Consider the following 9,691-nt stretch of genomic DNA (forward strand, 5'->3'; position numbering starts at 1 on the left):
TAGCAATGGCAAATTTCCCCGTCTGAATGACGGGATAATCCTCTGCTTGAGGATAAGTTGAAGAGTGCGCACATCTGCGCCAACAATCCTATAATTGACCACCAGCTGAAATAAACTGATGGTTAATTACTGTGAAAATCAGGAGAGGACGCGTAAAAAGGGTTTAATTACTGCAAAGTGTGATGTGTATTCTCTGATGCTTCATGTCAGGAGGTAGCAGAATGTGCAGGAGAATAGACATAATCATCATAGGCATGAAAAGCCAATACAATAGTCACCGGATTATAACAAGACCGAAGTGCCTCATCGTGTGGGAAAAAGATAAAATTCACATGAAAAGTGTCATTTTATGCCATACAGGCATCATGATAATGCTTCAAGAAACAGAATTCCCTTTAAAACTTTTTTTCTACATTTTACTTGTAGTACAACACCTGACCACACAGTGTGCTGTTGCACAAAATATCCACCAGCTTCAGCACCCCCTGGTGGTAGAGATATTTATTGCAACATGGCAAACCCACACATTGCTTGGACACAATACCAGAGGCTTAATTTGGCACAAATGTCAAAAAATTTATCAAAATCAAGCAAAATATTTAGCACAAGAGGCGTGCTGCACAGCACAATTATGTAGCCTCATGGTTGTGGCAGAAAAATGGCACAAGTCAAAGTATATTTGGCTCAACCTCTGACTTTTAGCCACAGCCTGTGAGGTTTCCCCGGGTCCGGCCACCACCAAGCACTCTCCCAACAGAAGTGAATAGGGCTTGGGCGGCCACCGCTCCCATTCATTTCTATGGGGCCAACGGAAATAGCTGAGCCAGCGCTCCATAGAAATGAATAAAGGGCGGCAGCGCATGCGCAGTGCACCCTCCACAACTTTGCAGGCCCCGTTCTCGGTGAAGGTGCGGGTCTCACCTCTGGGGAGAGATATGCCCCCATTGTCTGAGATGGGAAAACCGCTTTAAGCCTTGCCCCTGCTCTACTCAGAGATGCCCACAGGACTGTGTGGAAACGCCCACTTATGAGTATATTTGCATAAATCCCACCCCCTTTCAAATGTAACCATTATTTCAGTTTATTGTTAGTATTTTATAGGGAATGTTTTTTTGTACTAGAAAACAGGGTGTAAGGAGCTCTAACGGAGCATTGCTAAGGGAAGTCTGTCTTCAGTCTTCAGCACTGAAGACACTTGTGTGCAATGTACAGAGGCTTCCAGCCTGCCCCACTAGCTATGTAAATGTGCCCCATCAGCCTGCCTATCTGACACAGGAGCCTTCAGCGCTCAGTAGGAAGCTGAAGACAGTCTCTCCTCAGTTAGGCTGTACACACTGTTTTCTAGTACAAAGAAACCTCTTTCCCTAATAAAGTATATTACAAAAATGTTTAACATCATCGTCCTTACTCAATATTAAAAATAAACTGAAACTGTTACACTTTAAGATATGTTTCACAGGAGAAACCTGCAGAAAAATATGACTCTTGACATCTGCAATGGACCAAAACCTCCTCAGCTATCAACCAGTGTGAGTCAAATTGGGTAATTGTTGAATCACAGTTGAATGATGGTCCATGTTATCCATGTACCTTCATGTGAGGAGTGACTTTTGGATCCATCATGCATATGTTGTATGAAGTCATTGAGGTGGGGTCAAGGCTATTCTACAGGCATTGGGTGGTCCACCATGCTATTTGGTAGCCATTCCTTGCCTTTTTTCTCACTATGGAATAAACACAAAGATAAAATGCTAACATTAAAAAAAAACGTTCCATAAAAAGCAAATAGAACATAAGCGAATGTAATAACTAGCGTTGGCATCCTGCCCTCCCCACCCTCAATCCTGGCATGACAAAATCATAACCGATAAAGTTTCCTCCTGCCAACTAGTCATGAACTGGCCGTGATGGAACCTGCAAGCAATCATTGCGTTATTTTCCGCAGGATATCAAATCAGACTAATGGCCGTGGCAAACAACATTCTGTCCTGATAAATGATCTTCACGGTTGATATCATTGTCTCCACAAGTATGACATTAGCTGCTTCTGTTTCTCTTTAGAACGAGTAACATTTCCTATGTCCTCATGGAGAACACTAGAAAATCTGGGGTTTTTTTGTGTTTTTTTTGGAACAGCTCATCAAGATCATATCCAATTAACTAATTACCTTGTTGCTCGAAGACTAAGACTGGCAAAAAGACAAAAGTATTGATAGTAAAATGTTTTGGATTTGGAGGTCAACATGTTGGAAAGACCATACTGGCTGGAGTTCTGGAAGAGGACAACTTCACCAGTACAAATCTGTACTGGGGCTGGATTGATCATCTCAACAGTATCTACAACAACCTGTGATCAAGGGTGACCAGAAATCAAGACCCTTTCTTATAGATATCGCCAGTACATACAACTCATAGCCCCAGTTACCATTCCTACAAATTTGGAGATACAAAAACAAACAGTCTCCACATTTGTATTGATTCCATCGTTCTGGACAATGTTGAGGATTCCAATGCCTAATCTGCCCTATTTTCTCACTTCTCTTATGCAACTATCAATGATGTAAAGAGTCCAAAACATGGTTGGCTAGAAATGATGTGCCTTAGTCCACCTCTCTGATTCCTGGTTCCTCTCGAAAGGAAGGAAATGATTGCTCAGCCATGAGGATCCCAATGCCTAATCTCCCTAATTTCTCACTTCCATCATGGAACTATCAATGATGTAAAGAGTCCAGGTCACGGTGGTCCAGAGATGATGTTTCCTAGTCCCCCACCTCTCTCCGATTCCTGGTTCCTCTGTAAAGAAAGGAAACGACTGCTCTGCCATGATGATCCTGATGTCCAATCTGCCCTCATTTCTAACTTCCATCATGGAACTATCAATGATTTAAAGAGTCCAGGGCACAGTGGTCTTATGTTTCCTAGTCCCTCACTTCTCTCTACTTCCAGCTTCCTTTCGAAAGGCAGGCAGTGACCGCTCAGCCAATTACTGAATTGGACTGGAACAGGAGGGACTCGGGAAGTAAACATCACTTATTTTCCTTTTTAGCTCCAATCTGAGTCTGTTTTAAAATGTTATTGTTGGCTAGTCAACCCTTTTAATTCTTTTTGGTGATTTCATAACCCAGTGACATCATATATTGCCTTATGATAAAATAGAGTTGTGCTCAAAAAAGCAAAGAACCATAGAAATGCCCTCCCACCCCTTTTTTTTACAATGGAGTGCAGATCACCTCTTTCCCTATGGATAAAGCGGCCATATGTAGCTGAGGTTGAGGTGTGATATAGGCAAGCAGCCAGATTGTGGCCGGTGACGCCTATCAGGAGGACCAGCTCTGAAGACGGTAGAAGGAATGTTTTTTAAAGCCTCTAATGTTGAAAATGTTGAATACCTTTATGGTGCTCCTTAGAAAAGTGAAAGAGATGCTGGAAGCAGTTCAATGCGCTATTGTTGGCCGCACTAGGGGTCTCCAGAAGAGGACATTAGCATTCTACACACAGACAGTCTGTCACCCAACAACGGGTTATCGAGTGTGTATTTAATGAAAAGGAATTTCCCCTGCTGCAGGATTCTTCACCAGAATGGAATCTAATTAACAGTTAACCAGTGGTCTGCTGGAAACAACAGCAAGGGACAGATAAGTGTGCGGATGAGAAGAAGCTGGAGATGTCTTCGGAGACCTTCCCAGAGATCACAAAAGTGCGGTAACCTCGTGAGCCAGAATCTGGTCGCATATCTCCAAGCTGAAGCCAGATGCCAAGAATTGGTAAGAGTAGAGCAAGGGACTAGATGGTGAAGGAACCTACTACAGCTAGCCATAGCCTACAAACACAACATGGCAAATGGGCATTAATGATGGGATACTCACCATGGAGACAGATCACGTCACTGCTATGGTGAAAAAGCGTGCATAGCACTGGGCTCCGGCTTCCTGACATAAATCCATAGCATTTTCCTGCAGATGCCTCTGAGTGGAACTCAGTGCAAAGAGATTTTAAAGGTTCCATTCAGTTCAATGGTAACTGTATAACCTCCTGTGCACTGAGCTCCCCATAGTGGTGGGATGACATAGAGAATATGGAACCTCCACTAAACCCATCATCCCAGGAGTGGAGATCATGGTGAATGTTCCTCATGTCCCTTTTCATTTCCAAAAGGTGGTCATAAACCCTAGATACGCTTGTTTGTTGGACAGCTATGTCTCTCCCCCCCCCAAAAAAAAACATACACGATCGGCTCGATCGACTGTGCCTGTGCTCTCAATGGAGAGAGATACCTGTGAGATATTTTTTACTGTTCTTCATCAAACTTAATTAGTCAAGTAAATAAGTTTCAACCCTCCCCTCTGAGAAATCACCGTCCCCCAGATTTGGTTTTAGACACTTGTTGTCTTATATCACTAATTCAAAAACTCTAGTGCTACCGACCGAAGATACAGATGACCTTATATTAGAGGATACTAGTGGTAGATACGGTTGGTGGCAGCACAGCTATTGGAATGGTTTGGTTATGCCACAAAAATGCCACTGAAAGTGTATTGGCATCCTGGGAGTGAACTGTGCAGCAAAGCTGTATTTAGGTTCAATCCAAAACCTGGAAAAGGACTTGGTTTTCCAGATTTGGGGGAGAGAAGGGAGGCTTCCAACTCCACCATCATCCACTCCACTAACGAGGAGCTGAGGAGCTCATTAGGCTCATCAGGAGGCAGTTAGAGAGCTCATTTAATAAGGAGAGAGCTCTTCCAACAGATCTCCTGGTCTATAGAGGGACGCGCGATGCCAAGCATGAGGGAATCAAAAGAGACAGAACCATACAGAGGAGTGAAGGTCCTGATAGTGAGGGTAAAACACAAGTGCAGTTAATGCCTGAACAAGACTAAGATTTGGTTTTCTGATAAATTTATATAGTACGGTGCATTGCCATACCGTGTGAGAAACAAAACCGTCAGAGGTCAAATAAACCTAAAATCCTGTGTGCACAACAAAATGTATTCTTGTTGCCTGCTGCAAAGTCATATAGTATACAGTCAGGTCCATAAATATTGGGACATTGACACAATTCTAACATTTTTGGCTCTATACACCACCACAATGGATTTGAAATGAAACAAACAAGATGTGCTTTACCTGCAGACTGTCAGCTTTAATTTGAGGGCATTTACATCCAAATCAGGTGAACGGTGCAGGAATTACAGCAGTTTGCATATGTGCCTCCCACTTATTAAGGGACCACAAGTAATGGGACAATTGGCTTCTCAGCTGTTCCATGGCCAGGTGTGTGTTATTCCCTCATTATCCCAATTACAATGAGCAGATAAAAGGTCCAGAGGTAATTTCCAGTCTGCTATTTGCATTTGGAATCTGTTGCTGTCAAGTCTCAAGATGAGATCCAAAGAGCTGTCACTATCAGTGAAGCCATCATTAGGCTGAAAAAACACAACAAACCCATCAGAGAGATAGCAAAAACATCAGGCGCGGCCAAAACAACTGTTTGGAACATTCTTAAAAAGAAGGAACGCATCGGTGAGCTCAGCAACACCAAAAGACCCGGAAGACCACGGAAAGAAACTGTGGTGGATGACCGAAGAATTCTTTCCCTGGTGAAGAAAACACCCTTCACAACAGTTGGCCAGATCAAGAACACTCTCCAGGGGGTAGGTGTATGTGTGTCAAAGTCAACAATTAAGAGAAGACTTCACCAGAGTGAATACAGAGGGTTCACCACAAGATGGAAACCATTGGTGAGCCTCAAAAACAGGAAGTCCAGATTAGAGTTTGCCAAATGACATCTAAAAAAGCCTTCACTGTTCTGGAACAACATCCTATGGACAGATGAGACCAAGATCAACTTGTACCAGAGTGATGGGAAGAGAAGAGTATGGAGAAGGAAAGGAACTGCTCATGATCCTAAGCATACCACCTCATCAGTGAAGCATGGTGGTGGTAGTGTCATGGCGTGGGCATGTATGGCTGCCAATGGAACTGCTTCTCTTGTATTTATTGATGATGTGACTGCAGACAAAAGCAGCAGGATGAATTCTGAAGTGTTTCAGGCAATATTATCTGCTCATATTCAGCCAAATGCTTCAGAACTCATTGGACGGCGCTTCACAGTGCAGATGGACAATGACCCAAAAACCAAAGAGTTTTTTAAGGGAAAGAAGTGGAATGTTCTACAATGGCCAAGTCAATCTCCTGACCTGAATCCGCTTGAGCATGCATTTCACTTCCTGAAGACAAAACTGAAGGGAAAATGCTCCAAGAACAAGCAGGAACTGAAGACAGCTGCAGTAGAGGCCTGGCAGAGCATCACCAGGGATGAAACCCAGCGTCTGGTGATGTCTATGCGTTCCAGACTTCAGGCTGTAATTGACTGCAAAGGATTTGCAACCAAGTATTAAAAAGTGAAAGTTTGATTTATGATTATTACTCTGTCCCATTACTTTTGGTCCCTTAACAAGTAGGATGCACATATGCAAACTGCTGTAATTCCTGCTCCGTTCACCTGATTTGGATGTAAATTCCCTCAAATTAAAGCTGACAGTCTGCAGGTAAAGCACATCTTGTTCATTTCATTTCAAATCCATTGTGGTGGTGTATAGAGCCAAAAATGTTAGAATTGTGTCGATGTCCCAATATTTATGGACCTGACTGTACATGTATTTGTACGTATGGGGCAGTATTATAGTAGCTATAATCTATAGAAGCTATAATCTTGTACATAGGAGCAGTATTATAGCAGTTATATTCTTGTACATAGGAGGCAGTATTATAGTAGTTATATTCTTGTACATAGGAGGCAGTATTAAAGTAGTTATATTCTTGTACATAGGAGCAGTATTATAGTAGTTATATTCTTGTACATAGGGGCAGTATTATAGTAGTTATATTCTTGTACATAGGAGCAGTATTATAGTAGTTATATTCTTGTACATAGGAGGCAGTATTAAAGTAGTTATATTTTTGCACATAGGAGCAGTATTATAGTAGTTATATTCTTGTACATAGGAGCAGTATTATAGTAGTTATATTCTTGTACATAGGAGGCAGTATTATAGTAGTTATATTCTTATATATAGGAGCAGTATTATAGTAGTAATATTCCTGTACATAGGAGCAGTATTATAGTAGTTATATTCTTGTACATAGCAGTATTATAGTAGTTATATTCTTGTACATAGGAGCAGTATTATAGTAGTTATATTCTTGTACATAGCAGTATTATAGTAGTTATATTCTTGTACATAGGAGCAGTATTATAGTAGTTATATTCTTGTACATAGGAGCAGTATTATAGTAGTTATATTCTTGTACATAGCAGTATTATAGTAGTTATATTTTTGTACATAGGAGCAGTATTATAGTAGTTATATTCTTGTACATAGCAGTATTATAGTAGTTATATTCTTGTACATAGGAGCAGTATTATAGTAGTTATATTCTTGTACATATGAGGCAGTATTATAGTAGTTATATTCTTGTACATAGGAGCAGTATTATAGTAGTTATATTCTTGTACATAGGAGCAGTATTATAGTAGTTATATTCTTGTACATATGAGGCAGTATTATAGTAGTTATATTCTTGTACATAGGAGCAGTATTATAGTAGTTATATTCTTATACATAGGAGCAGTATTATAGTAGTTATATTCTTGTACATAGAAGCAGTATTATAGTAGTTATATTCTTGTACATAGGAGCAGTATTATAGTAGTTATATTCTTGTACATAGGAGCAGTATTATAGTAGTTATATTCTTGTACATAGGAGGCAGTATTATAGTAGTTATATTCTTGTACATAGGAGGCAGTATTATAGTAGTTATATTCTTGTACATAGGAGCAGTATTATAGTAGTTATATTCTTATACATAGGAGCAGTATTATAGTAGTTATATTCTTGTACATAGGAGCAGTATTATAGTAGTTAAATTCTTGTACATAGGAGCAGTATTAGAGTAGTTATATTCTTGTACATAGGAGGCAGTATTATAGTAGTTATATTCTTGTACATAGGAGCAGTATTATAGTAGTTACATTCTTGTACATAGGAGCAGTATTATAGTAGTTATATTCTTGTACATAGGAGGCAGTATTATAGTAGTTATATTCTTATATATAGGAGCAGTATTATAGTAGTTATATTCTTGTACATAGGAGCAGTATTATAGTAGTTATATTCTTGTACATAGCAGTATTATAGTAGTTATATTCTTGTACATAGGAGCAGTATTATAGTAGTTATATTCTTGTACATAGGAGCAGTATTATAGTAGTTATATTCTTATACATAGGAGCAGTATTATAGTAGTTATATTCTTGTACATAGGAGCAGTATTATAGTAGTTAAATTCTTGTACATAGGAGCAGTATTATAGTAGTTATATTCTTGTACATAGGAGCAGTATTATAGTAGTTATATTCTTGTACATAGGAGCAGTATTATAGTAGTTATATTCTTGTACATAGAAGCAGTATTATAGTAGTTATATTCTTGTACATAGGAGCAGTATTATAGTAGTTATATTCTTGTACATAGGAGCAGTATTATAGTAGTTATATTCTTGTACATAGGAGGCAGTATTATAGTAGTTATATTCTTGTACATAGGAGCAGTATTATAGTAGTTATATTCTTGTACATAGGAGCAGTATTATAGTAGTTATATTCTTGTACATAGGAGCAGTATTATAGTAGTTATATTCTTGTACATAGGAGCAGTATTATAGTAGTTATATTCTTGTACATAGGAGCAGTATTATAGTAGTTATATTCTTGTACATAGGAGCAGTATTATAGCAGTTATATTCTTGTACATAGGAGCAGTATTATAGTAGTTATATTCTTGTACATAGGAGGCAGTATTATAGTAGTTATATTCTTGTACATAGGAGGCAGTATTATAGTAGTTATATTTTTGTACATAGGAGCAGTATTATAGTAGTTATATTCTTGTACATAGGAGGCAGTATTATAGTAGTTATATTCTTGTACATAGGAGCAGTATTATAGTAGTTATATTCTTATACATAGGAGCAGTATTATAGTAGTTATATTCTTGTACATAGGAGCAGTATTATAGTAGTTAAATTCTTGTACATAGGAGCAGTATTAGAGTAGTTATATTCTTGTACATAGGAGCAGTATTATAGTAGTTATATTCCTGTACATAGGAGCAGTATTATAGTAATTATATTCTTGTACATAGGAGGCAGTATTATAGTAGTTATATTCTTGTATATAGGAGGCAGTATTATAGTAGTTATATTCTTGTACATAGGAGGCAGTATTATAGTAGTTATATTCTTGTAAATAGGAGGCAGTATTATAGTAGTTATATTCTTGTACATAGTAGCAGTATTATAGTAGTTATATTCTTGTACATAGGAGGCAGTATTATAGTAGTTATATTCCTGTACATAGGAGCAGTATTATAGTAGTTATATTCTTGTACATAGGAGGCAGTATTATAGTAGTCATATTCTTGTACGTAGGAGCAGTATTATAGTAGTTATATTCCTGTACGTAGGAGGTAGTATTATAGTAGTTATATTATTTTTAACTGGTTTAGTAGTTATATTGTTATAGTACATAGGGGCATTATTATAATTATTGCTTGCTCATAGGAAACAGTTCAGTGGTTCATTGTTGTGTATATTTTAGGCAGACCAGTTGTATCTTCCTATGGTCAGT

The sequence above is a fragment of the Bufo bufo genome, chromosome 5, assembly GCF_905171765.1.
Source record: "Bufo bufo chromosome 5, aBufBuf1.1, whole genome shotgun sequence".
Taxonomy (NCBI): Eukaryota; Metazoa; Chordata; class Amphibia; order Anura; family Bufonidae; genus Bufo; species Bufo bufo.